General features: G+C 39.1%; 1 protein-coding gene and 1 long non-coding RNA gene across 3 annotated transcripts in view; one reads left to right on the top strand and one right to left on the bottom strand.

Moving 5' to 3' along the window:
* Positions 1 to 21,225, bottom strand: part of slc39a11 (solute carrier family 39, member 11) — a 103,141-nt gene that overhangs the window by 53,467 nt on the left and 28,449 nt on the right. The gene's annotated exons all lie outside the window — the stretch shown is intronic.
* Positions 6,775 to 14,314, top strand: LOC142951570 (uncharacterized). 2 transcript variants are annotated; one of them, XR_012954586.1, is made up of 9 exons: positions 6,775 to 9,490; positions 10,405 to 10,492; positions 11,017 to 11,126; positions 11,208 to 11,248; positions 11,381 to 11,456; positions 11,550 to 11,666; positions 11,831 to 11,946; positions 12,460 to 12,646; positions 13,717 to 14,314. It is a non-coding gene; the product is annotated as an uncharacterized LOC142951570 (long non-coding RNA). The 2 variants fall into 2 exon arrangements; XR_012954587.1 differs by having other exon boundaries at positions 6,776 to 9,490; positions 11,553 to 11,666.

Genomic DNA, 21,225 nt, shown 5'->3' with positions numbered 1-21,225 from the left:
AGCAAGGATTGTAATTAAAGGGAGGAACGTTTCTTAAATGTTTCAATATAATTATGAGGTCAAGGAAATATTATTTTTTTAGAGCCACTTAGGGGGTATTTTAATTACATTTCAACCAATTATTACAATAAAAGCCAATCATAAGGCGATCCAGTTGCAACAGAAATTGAAAACTGGCCTGATTGCTATGACGACTTGTGGTCCGTACCGGCTTCCTTCAAGCTGGCCGATGAAACTGAGTGAAAAGTGGCAAATCAATTGCAGCAATCACCACCTCCTCTGTCCCTATTTTTATCTCCATTTGTTTTGTGTCTATCTATTTCCCTCTCACACACACAGGCACAGCGGGAGAAATGAGCCGCTGTCTAATGACGTGAGCACACTGAGAGGTGGTCCTGATGGGAGGCAAAGGGCTATTACTAATGCATTGACAACTACGTATCTTCCTCCGCAGACGAACCCTCTCACCCGGACAGCGGCAGGACAAACCTCACGAGGCTTTTTTCAGACGCATTCCGCCCAACGACGCCTAGGCACCTGGAAGTGCAATTCACCCGTCTTCTGCCATTATATCATGACGCATTCGAGGTAGGATTACACAAATCGCAGGAGAACACAATTGATGAGGCTCAGGTTTGCATGAACATTCCTCTGTCTCCAAAAGGCAGGCGCAGCTGACGCAGGTGTATGGTAAAGAATCGGAATGAAACTTTTATTTCCCTGTGGTTTTAAGGGAAGTTCGCAGACAGAGTGAACGCGGCACAATGCTAAACTGAGGTGCACTGAACAGCATGACATGAAAAATACAGATCGAACATCTAAAGTGTGTAGTAAGAGTCAATACATTACGTTTTGCAGATAATTGTATAGATTTATCTTCTCTTGTAAATTTGACAAATAGTGGGGGAAAAAGCCTATTTATGACATCTTGAAATTTGTCTGAAGGTGAACTATCTCACCAACAAAACATCAAATCCTGAGTGAAATGTTTGGCACTGTGGCTTGAAAAATGAATGAAAGAATGAATCGATCATCTTCATACTTCTTTGCATCCACGGTGTCACAGCCAATGAACCGTCGAAGTTTATCCGAGCAGGCTGGCATCTGTGACTGGACTTCCGTCTTCAAGGCTCAGTAATCAGCGCGCGGTAGAGACAGTCCCACCTGCTGATAGCATGATTAGCTGCCGCTATAGTTAATCAGATGCTGATTACATGGTGAGCGAATGCACACCGAATGAAAGCGCCTGGGAGTTCTTTTGCCTAAATGTGGACCACACGGTCACAGATGGCCAATGTACTCGAACAGACACCTGCACACACACACACACACACACACACACACACACACACACACACACACACACACACACACACACACACACACACACACACACACACACACACACACACACACACACACACACACACACACACACACACACACATACAATATCACGGGGAAAACTCTCAGGAAAATGACGCAAAAATAAAAGTTGCTACTAAAACAATGTTCAATTTACAATTTCGACACAGACTTTAGGAATGGGATTTTGTGGCTTTTAGTTTGATTTTCAGTACAGCAAAGTCTTAAGTCAATAAGGCCCTAAAGGGAAACCACCAATTGTACACATCAACGTGTGTTTACAGGTCCTGGGGAGGACTACTGCATATGTGACAAGGTGTTTTTGTGGCTCCAGAGGGAGCTGCGTGAACTGAAGTCTGATCAATGTTATTAAGTGACGTCACTTAATGTCACATCATTTTCCTCGTTACCCAAGCACATTTAAAGCACTGCCAATTTAAAGTTTTAGAACACAATTGACACGATCATGTTAAGATACAATTATTGACCAAAGGATCGATTTGTACACATCTGACGCATTACTCACAATCACTGGCACAAATTACAGTCGCCTGTATCACAGATCATGGGGTTGAGATCATCTTTAATATATTTTGTTTTAAACTCTTTGGCCAACTGGTGGTTTACATTATGGCCATTATGTAACATATCAGGTTTTTCTCACTGATTTCACTCGTATTTTAAAGGTATATAATGCGTCCTTATGTTCAAATGTTACTTACTACACCTTGTTGTGCGGACTGTGTTGGGAAAAGAGAGAAGGAGAGGAGGAAGTGTGGCCTACGTGATGGATGTAGACACAGCGTCGGGGAATAACGGCGGGGCCTGCAGACACTCAGTCAGAGACACGCGCATAATAAATGGTTCGGCTCTACTTGACTAGGCAGGTAGTCAATGCGTGACTGTACAACACTCGAGGGGCTTTCTTAATCAGGCAGTCTCTTGTCACTCTCCCGGTTCTGCAATACTCCGACTGGCAGCAGGACATTAAAACTAAACAGACAATTTGATCGTTTTCAATCGAGGTTTAACCTTTAAAGCTTAGATTAAACACAGCTTTTAGAAAAGGATCATCGACCTTTCCAAGGCCTTGACCACATTAACATTCTAAATTGGCCCCTTTGTATTTCCTGTTGCAACGTTTGTTAATGCAGTAGCTGAAAGGAAGTGATCTTGGATAAAGGCTGTTGCCTTAAAACAGAATAGCAATGAAAAGGTCTGCAGGTTTTGTAGTGTATATACTTTATATGCTATATGTTTGTATTATATATAAAAAATAAAAAAAACCTGTGGTTGCTATTCAGAAATGTTTGCAGCAGGCATTTGATACTTGCACTTTAAATGTCACACGTCTATGTCTGAACCTTCTTAATAATAATGCTTTTATCCCAAAGCGCTTCATAATTTGCCTCTCATTTCCGCCACTCACACACAGCCACCCACCGACCAAGGAACCCTTCGACATGTGAACAGGAGGAAGCAGGAATTGAACTTTGCGAATAGTGAAATATGTTCTCTGCCAGCCGGGCTGTAGCTGCCAGCAGCGGAAGATTCTCTGTCTGGCACCGTCTGTGGTGGTGCATTAAATGCCAGACACCCCCAGGCAAAAACATGATTTCTCATGCACTGGTCAATTATGAGATTTTGATTCCAACATGTGTTTTTTCAGACTAGTGGAAAGAAAGCATCCAAAATACACATGTATGTATGTGTTTATTTTACTACTTTGTCTATTTGCAATCCCAAGATTTCTACTAAATTCACCGAAAGTTAGTATTAGATAATGCCTCATTTGGATATTTTCATATACAATTGAATTAAACTTGTTATACAAATGTAATTCATTAAACGGGGAAGTTTCATGGTGATATCTATTTGTTACCATTATTTACTCTATTAACCTGTAGTGTCTAAAAAATGTATCATATTTTACAATAAATCATTTTAACGGCTGTTTTCTTAGAAAAATGTTCTCAGAAATCTCCACCTCATTAGCACTTACATACAGCCTTTGCCTGGAGAAAAAAAAAAGCGGAGTGCCGTCTATTCACACTCCTTAACAGTATTTGGCGTTAATGCCTTGTAATGCTACACTGTAAGAAAAGTCAGTGAATTTTACAGTGAAAAACTGTTAAATCACAACAGTAAGAGACCGTAAATTGTAAATCGGTTATATTCAGTTTATCTGACAGTGAAACACCGTAAATCTATATATCAGCCAAAACAATAATTTGTGCATGTATTTCTTGTATAAAATACATTTTGTCACTGTTAAATGTACTAAACATTGTACTGATAACGGAAATACACCGTAATATGAAAGAAAAATCCATACCGTAATTTTTGCATTTATTACTTTTTAAAAATACATTTGGTTAATGTTAAATGTACGGACCATTGCTCTGCCAATGGAGGTAAAACGCATCATACAGTCAACAGCCAGCCCCGTATTTTTTGCATTTATTATTCGTAAAAAAATCAGTTTGTCACTGTTAAATGTACTAAACATTGTACTGGTAACGGTAATACACCGTAATATGAACAAACATCCATACCGTGATTTTTGCATTTATTACTTTTAAAACATACATTTGGTTACAGTTAAATGTACGGCCCATTGTGCTGCCAATGGAGGTAAAACGCATCATATATTCAACAGCCAGCCCCGTATTTTTTGCATTTATTATTTGTAAAAACATCAGTTTGTCACTGTTAAATGTACTAAACATTGTACTGGTAACGGAAATACACCGTAATATGAAAGAAAAATCCATACCGTAATTTTTGCATTTATTTCTTTTAAAAAATACATTTGGTTACTGTTAAATGTACGGACCACTGTGCTGCCAATGGAGATATGACGCATTATACATTAAACAGGCAGCCTCGTATGTTTTGCATTTATTATTCGTATAAAATACATTTTGTCACTGTTAAATGTACTAAACATTGTACTGATAACGGAAATACACCGTAATATGAAAGAAAAATCCATACCGTAATTTTTGCATTTATTACTTTTTAAAAATACATTTGGTTAATGTTAAATGTACGGACCATTGCTCTGCCAATGGAGGTAAAACGCATCATACAGTCAACAGCCAGCCCCGTATTTTTTGCATTTATTATTTGTAAAAACATCAGTTTGTCACTGTTAAATGTACTAAACATTGTACTGGTAACGGAAATACACCGTAATATGAAAGAAAAATCCATACCGTAATTTTTGCATTTATTTCTTTTAAAAAATACATTTGGTTACTGTTAAATGTACGGACCACTGTGCTGCCAATGGAGATATGACGCATTATACATTAAACAGGCAGCCTCGTATGTTTTGCATTTATTATTCGTATAAAATACATTTTGTCACTGTTAAATGTACTAAACATTGTACTGATAACGGAAATACACCGTAATATGAAAGAAAAATCCATACCGTAATTTTTGCATTTATTACTTTTTAAAAATACATTTGGTTAATGTTAAATGTACGGACCATTGCTCTGCCAATGGAGGTAAAACGCATCATACAGTCAACAGCCAGCCCCGTATTTTTCGCATTTATTATTCGTAAAAAAATCAGTTTGTCACTGTTAAATGTACTAAACATTGTACTGGTAACGGTAATACACCGTAATATGAACAAACATCCATACCGTGATTTTTGCATTTATTACTTTTAAAACATACATTTGGTTACTGTTAAATGTACGGCCCATTGTGCTGCCAATGGAGGTAAAACGCATCATATATTCAACAGCCAGCCCCGTATTTTTTGCATTTATTATTTGTAAAAACATCAGTTTGTCACTGTTAAATGTACTAAACATTGTACTGGTAACGGAAATACACCGTAATATGAAAGAAAAATCCATACCGTAATTTTTGCATTTATTTCTTTTAAAAAATACATTTGGTTACTGTTAAATGTACGGACCACTGTGCTGCCAATGGAGATATGACGCATTATACATTAAACAGGCAGCCTCGTATGTTTTGCATTTATTATTCGTATAAAATACATTTTGTCACTGTTAAATGTACTAAACATTGTACTGATAACGGAAATACACCGTAATATGAAAGAAAAATCCATACCGTAATTTTTGCATTCATTACTTTTTAAAAATACATTTGGTTAATGTTAAATGTACGGACCATTGCTCTGCCAATGGAGGTAAAACGCATCATACAGTCAACAGCCAGCCCCGTACTTTTTGCATTTATTATTCGTAAAAAAATCAGTTTGTCACTGTTAAATGTACTAAACATTGTACTGGTAACGGTAATACACCGTAATATGAACAAACATCCATACCGTGATTTTTGCATTTATTACTTTTAAAACATACATTTGGTTACTGTAAAATGTACGGACCATTGCGCTGCCAATGGAGGTAAAACGCATCATATATTCAACAGCCAGCCCCGTATTTTTTGCATTTATTATTTGTAAAAACATCAGTTTGTCACTGTTAAATGTACTAAACATTGTACTGGTAACGGAAATACACCATAATATGAACAAAAATCCATACCGTGATTTTTGCATTGATTACTTTTTAAAAATACATTTGGTTACTGTTAAATGTTCGGACCATTGCACTGCCAATGGAGGTAAAACGCATCATACATTCAACAGCCAGCCCCGTATTTTTTGCATTTATTATTCGTAAAATATTCAGTTTGTCACTGTTAAAGGTACTAAACATTGTACTGGTAAAGGAAATACACCGTAATATGAACAAAAATCCATACCGTGATTTTTGCATTAATTACTTTAAAAAAATATATTTGTTTACTGTTAAATGTACGGACCATTGTACTAATTACAGATATACACCATAATATAGCTAACAGCCAACTCTGCAACTTCTGCAAATATTATCTATTACCCATATCCCTGGTGGAGGCCGCTAAGGTATTCAAAAAGCTCCTTGCTGGCAAGGCGACGGGGGTGGATGAATTCGAACTTTGCCCATTCATTAAGTGGTTTGAAAATCAATGGAAAATTCCAAACACTTTTTGCGTAGTGAACTATGGATTTTTGACCATATTCGGCCTAAATACGCCCAGAAAACAATGGACTAGGAGGCTGAAATTTTCACAGTCAATCGACCTCTGCCCATTCATTAAGTGGGATGAAAATCAATGGGAAATTCCAAACACTTTTCCCATAGTGAACTATGGATTTTTGACCTAATTCGGCCTAATTACCCATAGGAAACAATGGGCTAGGACCCTGAAATTTTCACAGTCAATCGACCTTTGGCCAGAGATCAAGTGGTATGAAAATCAATCGGTAATTCCAAACACTTTTCCCATAGTGAACTATGGATTTTTTACCTAATTCGGCCTAATTACCCATAGGAAACAATGGGCTAGGACCCTGAAATTTTCACAGTCAATCGACCTTTGGCCAGAGATCAAGTGGTATGAAAATCAATTGGTAATTCCAAACACTTTTCCCATAGTGAACTATGGATTTTTTACCCAATTCGGCCTACATACCCATAGAAAACAATGGGCTAGGACCCTGAAACTTTCACAGTCATTCCACCTTTTCCCACAGATTAAATGGTGCGAAAAGTTGAAAATTGACTGTTTATTTCACCCAACAGAAAGGATTCTAACCCAATGGTACTTATGATCCGAAATGGCCTTCACCAGTCTTTTCTCTCAATTTTTACACTTTAAATCAAAGTAGAAATTTGAATCCTTTTCCTGTTTAAAGAGGGGCTAGTGAATATGAATTCCCCCAAATTTTACGGTCGTAGCTGCAAGTTAAGGTACCCAAACACAGCCCCAAAGGTCAAAATTGAGGCATATAGCCTTATTTTTCGGCTTTTTTTGGCAAGTGAGAAACGGGCCATTAAATCTTAGTGAAAGGTTGAAACTGCCTGAATTTTGTATTAATCATTCCCCTGTGATAACGTAATGCAGGATCTAAAGCAAGATCTCTGCAGACCCTTGGGAAAGCTAACTTCTGTTAGCAGCATGCTAATGACTTGAATCCAATTGAGCCTTTAAGAGGGTCCTCTTTTGTCCATCATATGTGAATATTAGGACAATAAGCCATTTACAAGTGTTTTCAAATGCACCCAACAGAGATGATTCGAACCAGATGGCACCAGTTTTCACCAGTCTTTTCTCTAACTTTTTATACTCTAAATCAGGGTAGAGATTTGACTCCTTTTCTCCTTCAAAGAGGGGCTCGTCACCATTACCTACCTATAATCTGGACTTCGTAGCTGCAAGTTAAGGTCCCCAAAAACAGCCCCAAAGGGCTTAATTGATGCCTTATTCCCTGAGTGGATTTTTTGACATATGCAAGAATGGCCATAATCTCTCAAATATGGGTCCCAGAACCCACAGATTCTGGACACACATTGTGGACTAGGCCTACAATGAGGTCACCTGAACAGAATTCCTCTAGATTATCTAGAAAAGATTTTTGCCTGTATGACACTCAGACCTCAGCATGGTGTACACGTCCTTAAGGCGTACACCCTGTTGTACTCTTGGTGAGATCAGACCAACTTTTACTTCTAAAGATGTCAGAGCCCTGCTTTTTTAATATGTTGTAGACTTGTTTGAAAACTCCAGAGTTACCTCTTCTTGTGGACAGTCGTAAACGCATACGTTTAGAAACGATGACATAAACACCCACGTTGTCTTTACTAGCAGCTGTTGTTCAGTTAAAGTCTGCATTTCTGCAGAGGAAGCAGCTGTTATTGGAGCGATTAGCGAGCAGCGTGTCCAGCGACGTTAGCAGACCTACGGAGCAGCCCCGTCTGAAGTCACGTTAACCTAATTCATGATATAGATTAGACCACATGGGATCACCTTTCGGTTTGTTTTTTTCCACATGGAACTATACATTCTGCCATTTCTCCTCGACTCTTTCCGCTTTGAGTCACTCAGCAGTGATTGTCAGAGCTAGCTGCACCACAAACAAACAGTCGGTTTGGACACCTGCATTTACTTTGACAGTCTTTTATGTTACAAACACTGAAGCGCATTCAAAAAACATTTGTTTTTTTGTCGATCATTACAGGCTTACATTTATGATTGTATTCAGAGCTGAACTCAAAACATTCGAGGCTTAAGACCTGGCAAAATGATCTTGCTACGCCACTGGTACACGCAGGAAATATTGTCTAACTCGTGCACGCAGTGTCTCATGGTCACAGAAAGCACGGCCGCGGCAACTAGAGTCCTGCTAGTACCCTCGACGTGCGTGAAGGTGCGAGGGCCCGATCAATGTTGCTTGCATTCATTATTTGTAAAAAAGACATTTTGTCAAGGTTAAATGCACTAACCATTGTGCTGTTTTTGTAAATACACTATAATATATAAAATATAACACTGCAGTTTTTGCAGGTACTATTAGTAAAAAGAAATACATTTTGTCACGGTTAAATGTACGAACCATTGTGCTAATAATGTAAATATACCATAAGATAAATTTGAAGGCCAACACTGTAATTTTTGAAAGACATTGTCAGTTTCAACAGTCAGAACTAATATTTAACCAACAAACAAAACAATAAGTGCTAGATGCAAACTAGTCTGCTTATTCAAAGCAGTAGAGAGTAACCTTCCATACGTTTTCCTTGTTTTGTAATCCTTTTTTGCAGAGCATAAGTTGCATCTCACCCCTCACCCCATCCCCCACCTCTCTTTTGATCTCTGTTGGTTAGTATTTTGTAACATTGCAGGTGCTTGCAGGTGCAGATCTCGCGACAGTTTCAAGGCACCCTGTGACATCTATTCCTAATGTGTGTGCAGTGCACCCTATATGATCATACTGTTTCACTGTTTAGCGATTCCCTCATGACACTTTAAGACCAACAGGTGCCTGTCTCAGTGAATAACCTGACCAAATGTGGTGGGAACACAGAGAGACAGACAGACAGAGAGAGAGAGAGAGAGTGAGAGAGAGAGAGAGAGGGACGGACGGACGGAGGCGGCAGTGATCAGACCTACACAACAATTTAAAAAAAGCAACGGTTGGAGGCTGAACTTTTGAACTCATTTCAGCGCCTTTTCTGCGCGCTCAGGCAGCACGTTACTGATGATCAACGGCCTGACTCCTGGAAACACAACACTTCTTCTGAAGGTAAGCATGTCAGCTAGCTAACGTTACATTTGAATTTGAGGCTTTGTTTTCTGCAGTTTTGTGTCGCCCTTGCAAAAACGAGTCATTCAACGTTAATAGTAAGTTCACTTAGCTATCTAAATGAGTTGAGAGTTTACTTTTCGTGGATGTAACATGGGTTATGGGTTTCTGTGTTAAACATTAGCTAGCTTACTTTACCAAAGGTTTGCTAGGAAAATGTTTAGTTGTCATTTCTGTGGCAAGTCAGTTAAAGCTAAAACATCGAGGGGTTATGTGCTTCATTGCAAACTTCATAGTGATGAACCACGTTGTTTATTTAAGTGCGTTGAAGCTGGTTGCAAGCAGACCTTTGTTAGATATGGAGCTATAAGGCTCATTTCTACCAGAGGCATAATGGTAACCTATCAGCTAACGTTACAGCTAAGCTAACGTTACTGTTGGGACGGCTGTTAACTTTACCGCTTATAAACTGTCTGTTAACGTTACCGCTTATAAACTGTCTGTTAACGTTACTGCTCATAAATGTGCTATGTCTGTTAACGTTACCGCTCATAAGTGCGCCATGTCTGTTAACGTTACCGCTCATAAATGGCTATGGCGTTATTTGAAAGCACATGTCCAGACACAAAGTAGCTAATTATTAAAGTGAGTGGATGGTCAAATGTTTTCACGGTCAGATCTTCATTTACTGCCCACATGCCACGGAGACACAAATAGCAGACAGCAGTATTAGTGACATGTACAGAGAATCTGCTTCTCCTCAGTCATCAGCTGTTCCAACTGAATCACATGACTGTGGCCCTCACCTGCATGACTCAGAAAATGTTATAGAGACCAGCACAGATAAAGGTGATATGGATATTTCTGAAAACTTCAGTGATCTTTTTCTCTGTTTATTCTACTTGAAATTGCAGGGACAGTTTCTACTACCTGCTTGGACCAAACTAACTTCACTGTTTAAAAATGACACACCAATATCAGATGAGGACATCAGCAAAGTTTGTGAGTCTTTGAGAATTTGATCTTTTCTCTGCATGTCATAGAGGGCCAATGAGGACAGCATACTCAAGAGCTCAGTCTTTCAAAAAAGGGTTCAACTATGTGGAGCCTAAGAAAATGTTTTTAGGACGAGATGAGAACAGGACTGATATGTTTTCATATTATGTGCCTGTGAAAGAGACTTTAACCCTTTAGGCTCTGCAAAGACAATACATAAAATATTAGCTGTCTATGTATCTGATGATAATTTGCCAGTTCATGTAAGGTCTGACACAAACCACATGTCACTTGTTTTATTGTGTAGAGAGAAAGATTTCAAAACATTTGTGTTCTCTGAATTACTAACAGACTTGAAGGATTTGGAGGAGAACGGGATCGTAGTATCAGATGAAACAGTAGTCAAAATAACCTTATATTGCATTGCAGGACATAATTTGGGCTCTCATGGCATTGGTGCCTTCACTGAAAATTTCAGTCACTCGCAATATTTCTGTAGGTACTGCCTAATAATCCGATCTGAATTTCAGGGTGACGATCCAAATCTGTGCGGAGCAGAGCGCACCATTGACAGCTACAACTCTGCTGTTGATCGCCTCCAGACCCAAGATAAACCAGATGTGGAAGGAGTAAAGTTCAAGTCAGTATTCAATTCTTTGAAATACTTGAATGTCTGTCAAAAGAAAGACAATTTGTTCCAGTGCTTTTGTGAAACTTCTAGGTCGAAGGCAGGTGGCATTGCTAAGAAGAATCTCCTTTAAAGTAAGTAAATTGTACACATATCTAACAAATATCTGAACATTTTAATTGGTACAAGAGCAGTTTGTGCAGATAATTAAGACAATTTACTCTAATCTTGCAACATTGAATTAATTTGCTCCTGCCACCTTTCAGACATTGCATTCAAACTCTAGTGGTTGTGGACTTGGATGGGAACAACTTGCTGGCTTTTATGACAACCAGGAAAACGGTGGGATTTTAATCCATTTAAATGCCCAAAGCAAGCAGTTGTTTTTTTTACTTTTAAAGATGATTTTTTTGTCATTCGTGTTTTATTGGACAGCAGAAGTAGAGAGACAGGGACCACAGTGGAGTGAGAGGGGATGATCTGCAACACATGGCCCAACGGGAATCAAACCTTTGTTGCTGCGATAACAATATGTGGTACGGGCTAAACCAGGTGAGGCACTGTTTTTATTTTTGAGTGTGAATTTAGCCATTTCATTTTAATTTGCAACCTTTGCATTGAAAAGAGTAAAAGTTGATGCTTGACATGATTTCATCTTTCACTTAAGAGGATGTATGTCCACCCCTTGTCTTTTTTCTCTTTATTCTTTCTTTCAGGTGTGATTACGACTACCAGCGGTTGTACTTCAGATGGACCTCATCACCCTCTTTGCTGTCCTACTAGTGTAACCTTATGATCGGATACATACAAGTGTTGTCAAGGATAAACAGAGGTAAGTTGTTGTAAAGTTCAATGTATGTTCATTTAACAAGAGAAGGCTTTAGGGTCTTCTATTTTTGTAAGCACTGTTTAGCCATTTCATGTTCAAACAGTGTATGCATGTATTGTTGATGTTAAGTACTGCATAAAACTAGGCATTTCATGATCCAATGTGATTTTAACTTCTTGCCAGAATAACCTTTTTTGACATACTGTGAATTTATTTTGACTTTATTGACATACCATACGTATTATGGCTATTTCTTATTCATGAATCATATTTGTAGCTTGACCTTTTTATGAAATCTTTAACCCTACTCTTTGTTTACCCTTTGGTAAGTTTGTTCTGTTTTACCCTCTTTAATGTTTTGTGTTTTTATAGTTTGATTGTTTTTTGTGTGAAGTATGAGAACCATTTTGCAACTGTGTAAGTGCTATATAAAGTTATATTATTGGTGATGTTACTGTTATTATTATTGTTAGTATTGTTAATGTTTTCTATGTTGTCTTTTTTTCTGGCTGGAAGATCATGCTAGCCCACAGCGAACACCAGATTGACTTGTGAGTCTTCAAGCAGAAATTATGACAACACCTGCCTAAAGTTCCAGTTTCCTGAACAGCATACCCTGTCTGTATGAGACTCTGTCCCACCTGTCTTCAGTCAAGTCTGGACCCAATGACTCAGACACCAGTCTTGTCAAGGCTAATTAGAGGTAAGCAGTGCGATAGGTGCAACTCAAACTTCACTCAATCAATCATCCTCAGGTGCACGGTCTGAGCCAACCGCTTCATGCAAACATAGATGAAACCACTGGAATATAGTTTTGTATTAGTACTATTTGTTTTTTAGTGCTCTGAACTGATATCCCCCTTACATTACGTTTCACGTAGCAGTAAAATGTCATTAATTCTGTGTACTATCTTTCCAAAATCCACCCAAAAGGGGTTTGCACCTGTGTCTTTGCACCCAAGTGGGCCCTACAGTGCACTCTTATGTTTATTTGATGGTAAATGCTGGGGGTCATTGTTTCCTATTGAACTGGGTCTCCGCCATACAGTTTGATTTTTGTTAACGAGAAGGCAGTTATATTAGCTATTGTACACTGAATAGCTCAGTTATTCAAATGCAATACAACTCAACAACAGGATACAGCTTACTGTATTCTAGTTTCTCTATTTATTTTGCAACAGTAATGTAATTGATTTTAGAGATATTTAAAAGGTCTTAAAAGTCATTGAATTAAAAAAATTAAAACAAAAAATGTAGAATTGATGGAATTAATAAGATGTGCAGATACCCTGGTTGTATCAAACATGATGATTGTCTTTACACTGTGTGCACAATTAAAAGGCAAGTTGTATTTTTGAGTATTAATTGTATTGAACAACTACAGAGCTCTCGGTCAATCCAAAATGTTATAAACCTCAAACCTGAATATTTAATAAAGTAAAAGTGAGGTTTTGGCTTTCTTAGGAGAATATATATGTGTGCACAATTATTATGCAACTAAATGAAAAATGTTCCCATCTCACTTGTTTATTTTTATCTGTTAAAGTGAGAATAATAAACAAACAACTCAAAATTTACAAATAAACGTTATTGATATTTAAAAAAAATAAAATAATCTGTGACACTATTATTTTTTATTAAGTATAAAGTGCTGGTTTCTTCTAGGTCATTGGAGCTCAGTTTAACAGCAGAAGGCAGTAAATGTTTCTGTAGGCATCATGTTGAAGCACTGCATCAATCTAACTTTGCCTTTGTTTCTGTTTTTGGGTGCAGAGAGGATCATTCCAGTCCACAGTGAATACCTGATGGTCAACATACGAGTCCTCAAGCAGAACTGGTGAAAATACACGCTTCATGTTCCAGCTTCCTGAACTTCATGTCCATGTGAGACGCTATACCATGTTGAGTGCCCTCTTCAGTCAAGTCTGGACTCAGTGACTCATTACTCTTGATCAACTCAGGGCAAGTGGCTAATCCTTTCATGTTTATTCATGGTTATCCTTCATATATATATGGACACATGCTGTTTCTTCAAGATCTCAACACTGCTTTGTGAGTATATTGTACAAGATATTGTATCAGTTCAACCTGTTTTTCACAGAGAATGTTAGTTTCTTAAGGTATATCAATGATGGTCTGTACCTTGATTTACAATCTGCTTTATTTGATATTTCCTTTGTAATTTACAATAATCAGAAGTTGACTGAAATCTATGCCAACCAATTGTATTACGTTCTATGTTGTACCGTATTTTTGTACCGTGATGTCTTATACATTGTCACTATATTTTTTACGGTAAAGTTCTGGCAACCACAGCTGCCGGTAATTTACCGTTAAGTTGCATTTTTCAATAAAATGCCGTAATGTATCATACAGTTGTACTGTGTTTTTTACTGAGAAAAACTGTAATTAGCTTCACAATATAGTTGCTGTTTATAAGGTTATTTACCGTAAATACGTTTATAACATGGCTGTTATTTCTAAAGCAAATTACCGTAAACAGGTTTATGAAATCTGTTTTTTTTATAGTAATTTACCGTAAACAAAAAACAGTTCTCAACTGTGAAATCTACGGTTGCAAAAATAATATACCGTGATGTATTATACATTCTCACTTTATTTTTTACGGTGAAGTTCTGGCAACCACAGCTGCCAGTAATTTACCGTTAAATTGCATATTACCGTAAACAGGTTTATGAAATCTCTTATTTTTTATAGTAATTTACCGTAAACCAAAAACAGTTCTCAACTGTGAAATCTACGGTTGCAAAAAATATATACCGTGATGTATTATACATTCTCACTTTATTTTTTACGGTGAATTTCTGGCAACCACAGCTGCCGGTAATTTACCGTTAAATTGCATATTACCGTAAACAGGTTTATGAAATCTCTTGTTTTTTATAGTAATTTACCGTAAACAAAAAACTGTTCTCAACTGTGAAATCTACGGTTGCAAAAAAGATATACCGTGATGTATTATACATTCTCACTTTATTTTTTACGGTGAAGTTCTGGCAACCACAGCTGCCGGTAATTTACCGTATATTACACAGAATTTTTTTTACAGTGTAATAGACACCCGCCATTTCACAGTATAGAAGAACACCCACACACTTTGTTTTCATGTGCTAATTGAGCGAAACGCAAGTACGACACCGACTACATGAGATGGATTTTCTTACATTGAGGACAAAAGAGGGAAAACACCTCAGTGTGTTTTGTGCAGGGAGGTTTCTGGCACAAGAAAGCATGAAGCTGTCATTTGAAGCTCTGTCAAATGACACTATAAGTAGACGAATTGAAGACATGTCGGATGACATCAAACAGACCACAGCTCGAATTTAGGTCATTTTGCATTACAAATGGGCGAATCGACAGACATAACAAACAAAGCCGTTTTACTCGTTTACGTGAAACATGTGTGGGACGGAGACTTACAGGAACAATTTCTCTGCACAAGAGAGCTCCCTATACTACGACTGCAGAGGAGTTGAAAATTTTCCTCGATTTGGGTCGCGGCCTGTCATTAAGGGGTGATGGTGGGTCCCGCAGCCAGACCAGTTGAGAACCACTGAGTGAAATTCTTTCCCTATTCACTCGTGTCTCCCCTTTAAAGAGTAGAACCAAATGTCTACTTCCTTCTGAAATGTAAGGTCATGTTTTACACCTGATAAAAATGGTCTGAAAAGGTAAGAATAATATATCAAATCCACACAAGGCAGCTTCCTTGCCTCTCTTAGTTGCCCCTTTGAAGCCACTGCATGTAAACTGCATATCAGAGAAGTCCTGTCACGTAATTGCTCCTTTGGTTTTCTTAGAAAAAAAAAAGAAGAGATTTTTCTACAATTTGCCCTTAGGAGCAAACACACGTTCTGCCCACAGCACTGTGATGATGCACAGCAGCACTTCCCTTCTATTGAGGAATGAAAGCAAACAATCAGCGGCAAGCAATTTCCCCCGACGGACATGGAGCCAAAATGATTCTCCTTCAGACCTCCTCCAGGGTTCCCAGATGTTACCAAATGCCTCTGAGGAACATTGAGCGTTCAGTGTGGGGATAGCGTATCAGTGTCTCCCCAGCATCATTCATTAAACACACGCGCACAAAGAGGCGCTCGACAGAACGGCCAGACGCCTCAGATAAGGAAGACATCACTTGTTCACGGGCCGACGTAAATCTCCATAACACCGGGGAGATAACGAACCCCCCACTCGAGAGGCGATGTGTACTCATTTGACAGTCACTGTGCTCCACTATGCGCGACGCCGGTTCACCGGTGACGTACTAAGGGGGGGCAGAGGAAAGTAATGATGGTTCAGAGATGCAATTACAGTGGCCTCACTTCACAAATGCAGGTGGAAGAGTGAGTCAAGGGCACTGAGTGGAACAACACGGAGGGACAGAAGAAAGATGAAAGCCTCCGTGGCCAATCAGAGCGGTGAATAAATATATGTGGACCTACAAAACTCGGTAAATAGATATTGTATTTATTCATTAAATAAACGTTAATGGGCGACACATTAGCATGGGGCACAGAGAGGCCTTCAGAGGGCTCCATACTGGGCCGTATGCATGCTGCATGTATAAGAGCCTTGAACACAGAGTGATTAATCGGAATATTAGTGCCAACAGGTTTGTGACAGGTGCGCCAAGAGGTCTTCTACCGGTGCCATTCTTCTTGGTTAGAAAGTGTCCACATGGATTTATGTGACTAATGGAATTATGTGTGTGTGCGCGTGCACCTGTGCACTAGTGCGTGTAAGCATGATTGAGAAACACAGATAAGGATAAATAGCATGGCCATGTTCATTTCCACGAAAAGGAGAAACAAGAAGTCTTCCAAATTTTACGACAAAAATACGTAGTTTGTGATTGCCGTCCAGAGCATTTGTGTGTTTCTTAACGTTATATTACTATTTTCATTTTTACAAATGTTCAGGCCCTTAAACGACGAGGGTAAAAACCATGCATTGGGTTTAATTAAGTATTTGGACCCCCTTTACACTTAAAATCAAATGCTTTTCCAAAGAGACACGCAAATATCTTTGCTCACCGCGCAAAGAAGGTTGTCATAGGTAACAGTTAGCCGCGGAGGTTCTTCGAGGAACCGACAAGCACACATTCCAGATCTCAAGAACGTATTGTGCAAGTTGATTAGTTAATTCACCTTCTGTCAGTAGATGGGGTCTGAAACGGCGATGAAAACAAACGTGAACATACTAAATACAAGTGCAAGAGCAAAAAAAAAAAAAATCCTGTGAATGTGACTCCAGTGCATGTTGCCCTACATGCAAACCAAAGAAACAAAATCTTAAAAAAGCTTCAAGACAAACTTCCACACGAGGCACATTCCAAAACACGTGGCAGATGCACCTTACGGCACCTTTTTTCAGGCTCTTATAATTTCTTACCTCCAAATATTTTGGTTTAAACATTGGAATACATCCATTTTTAGAAAACAACCAAACATTGAAGACGGACTGAAATAGCAGTTAAAGCTACACTGACATTATGTTGAAATCAACCACCCAGACGTCCTCCCTCTACTGATTGCGGCTCTATAACAAAGTGACGCTCTTTCCAGAGTCAGAACTCCTACGGCGACTAAAGGGGTTTGTCACTTGATTGTAAACGTATGTTGTTTTTTGGCCATTTGCTGAATCGATCGCCTCAACAGTCCCAGAGTGCTACCTAGCATCATATGCATCTTCAAGTGCCAAAAAAACAAAACCCCCGCTGACAAACCAGAAACTAGTGCAATGAATTATTGAGTCGAGTCCCTTTGATGCTGTTTCAAACTGAATCAACTTTATATGTTGTTGAAAAATTGCGCTGCCAAACCGGGCCATCAAAATCTGCAAAATGTAGGACAACGCAGCTGTGTCCAGTTCTTTCTTTTTCATGCAGACATGTAAACATTTCTCTATTCGCATTACAATCTCTCCTGCCGTGTAACTTTGACCGTCTAAATCACACACACACACACACACACACACACACACACACACACACACACACACACACACACACACACACACACACACACACACACACACACACACACACACACACACACACACACACACACACACACACACACACACACACACAGGGATGCAGGTACGACTCGGTGTGCTCACGCTGCAGAGTATAAGTTTCATCCCCAGTGGGGCCACTCGTGTTAAATATGCATGCGCTCGTGATAGAATAGAGCTCATCAAATTGCACGTGCCACATTATCAAAGCACAGTTTGGTTGAAATAGGTCAGATAAAAAAAAGAAGTCAGACACGTCGGGTAAGAACCCCCCCCCCCCCCCCCCCCCTTTATCTGTCGAGCGAGATTTCTGGTGTGAGCGATTGGGCGCTCTAATGGGGGACGGAGGAGCTCAGTGCAGTTTTTAAAGGGAGAGAACAAGTATGCTAAAAATCCAGGCGGTGATCGCAGATTACTCCCTGCAGGTCACAGGGTTGTCAGACTTCTTTGCATTAGCTTCTCAAGTTAAAATATGGCCTTTATAAGTTCTTCTTGACTCTACTTGGACTCGTTTTTTCTTTCTTTTTAAAGTGGTGCACCAATGTTCTATATTCCAAAGTGTAAAAGAAGAAAAGAGACGCGGTGTTATTTTGTCGGTGGGCATCATGGTGACACGAATTTAGAGACGGTGTGCCGACTGCAAAGTCAATTGGAGCTTTGTTACACTCTCCTGTCACTACATGTCTGCCTCTGGTATGCAGGATAGTGAACAAAGGCAGAAATACCACTAAAAAAATCTTTAAAGAACTGCAGAATCTACTCGGAGTTTCTTTAATTGCTTCAGTCATCGATCGCTCAACTGCTTTCCAAAGAGTTGTTCTGAAAGTGCCACTCTACAAAAGTCAGTCTAACCGTCATCGTGCTACTTCTCTGTGGCTTCGATGTGCCTGCAGAAATGATCTTTTGCTGTCAAGGTAAGGTTGAAATGACATTTATAACATTAATATATTGGTGAGTATAATATAGCAATATAAATATATGTATGTTCTCTGGTGTCACAGAGAGATCATGAAGAAATAACCGATCATTTACACACTGCAGTGCACAACACACTGCAGTTTTAATGCAGGATATCTTGTCTTATGGAGTAAATGACTGTCATGACTCAACAGGCCAACGTAACTAAATTACATCATCGTGCTTTTAAGTATCACTGTTATTCTTGTCAAACTCTTGGATCCTCATCAATAAATCCGCCAATATGAAGTCGATCAGATGAAGGGTTGTTGGGAAATCCAAGGGCAGACATACATACGGAAGAACAGACAGACACAATCCTTCCATTTCAGTTAGATATAGGGTGGAACTATGGTAAAAAAAAAAAATAGCAAATGTCAGAACTTCTGACATTTTGTGCAAATATTTGAATATCAGACTCTCTGAAGTTCCCTGGAAATATATTTCATATATTTACAAATCTAATCTATAACTTCTTTTTTTTTCACATTAGAACTACTGTCTGGGTCAGTATTTGACCATGTTCTGTGCGGTATTCTAATACAAAGACATCTCCTCAAAGAAAGAAGACAAGCAAGGGAAAAGACAAAAAGAGCAATAAACACAGGCGAACAGAAAATCAAGACTCTACTTAATTAAATTTCACTTTCAATCAAAGCTCAGTGAATCATTACTAGGTTGAAGGAGTGTGTCAATCACAGCTAGAAGGGTTAAAAAAAAAAAAACACAACGGGACATGAATTTTAAACCATTGTTCCTTCATTATGCAGCGCCACAACAGTGAAGAAGCAGGCGGGATTCCATTATATCTCGTTATGGATGCAGAGTAATGTAATAAAGTCAACTCAGCCGTTCTGTGTGGAGGTGTAATAAGGAGAGCAGTGTACCGTCAGAACACGAGTAGGATCCTCTGAGATACAGGTAACCCGCAGACGTGGGAGGGGAAGCAACGAGGAAAGGTAACTAGGCCATGTCTGTTCAGCAGTCTTCTCCAGTGTGTGTGTGTGTGTGTGTGTGTGTGTGTGTGTGTGTGTGTGAGAGACAGAGTGACACATTAAAGGTTTCCCAGACGGCTGTGCTTCAAGCGAGCCAAGACTTGTGTGCATGACTCCAGTGGGCCTCGATAAAGAGCTATTAAAATGTTAACAAATTGATCCCACTGCATCATACGAAACAGATTATTAGCAGAGGAATCACAAAGATGCTCGAGCTACGAGACCAGACGACATGACCACCTTGCAGTCGTATGCGTCCGCCCAACCAGCCAAGCTGTACTTTACATCTGTGTTTGTCCAAACTGTCATCACTTCATCATTTTGTCCTTGTAGAAATTGTGATAAATAGCACATCAATTCTTAAGTTATGGCCGGAAATATGTTTTGTGAAGACTCAGTGACCTTGACCTGTGACCACCAAAATCTAAGCAATTCATCCTTGTTTCCTTCAAAGAAACCCCCTCCAGACGTTCGGACGGACGAACACGGACAACCCAAGAACATGATGCCTGTAGAACATGATGCCTGTAGAACATGATGCCTAAAGAACATGATGCCTGTAGAACATGATGGCTGTAGAACATGATGCCTGTAGAACATGATCCCTGTAGAACATGATGCCTGTAGAACATGATCCCTGTAGAACATGATGCCTGTAGAACATGATGCCTGTAGAACATGATGGCTGTAGAACATGATGCCTGTAGAACATGATGCCTGTAGAACATGATGCATGTAGAACATGATGCCTGTAGAACATGATGAATGTAGAACATGATCCCTGTAGAACATGATCCCTGTAGAACATGATGCCTCTAGAACATGATCCCTGTAGAACATGATGCCTAAATAACATGATGCCTGTAGAACATGATGCCTAAAGAACATGATGGCTGTAGAACATGATGCCTGTAGAACATGATGCCTGTAGAACATGATGCCTGTAGAACATGATGCCTGTAGAACATGATGCCTAAAGAACATGATGCCTGTAGAACATGATGCCTGTAGAACATGATCCCTGTAGAACATGATGCCTAAATAACATGATGCCTGTAGAACATGATGCTTGTAGAACATGATGCCTCAAGAACATGATGCCTGTAGAACATGATGCCTGTAGAACATGATGCCTGTAGAACATGATGCCTGTAGAACATGATGCCTAAAAAACATGATGCCTGTAGAACATGATCCCTGTAGAACATGATGCCTGTAGAACATGATGCCTAAAGAACATGATGCCTGTAGAACATGATGCCTGTAGAACATGATGCCTGTAGAACATGAT

The sequence above is a fragment of the Anarhichas minor genome, unplaced genomic scaffold (genome assembly GCF_050575085.1).
Source record: "Anarhichas minor isolate MPS153535 unplaced genomic scaffold, ASM5057508v1 ptg000017l, whole genome shotgun sequence".
Classification (NCBI taxonomy): Eukaryota; Metazoa; Chordata; class Actinopteri; order Perciformes; family Anarhichadidae; genus Anarhichas; species Anarhichas minor.
The sequence above is the reverse complement of the archived record's forward strand: the minus strand, read 5'-3'. Positions and strand labels throughout refer to the sequence as shown.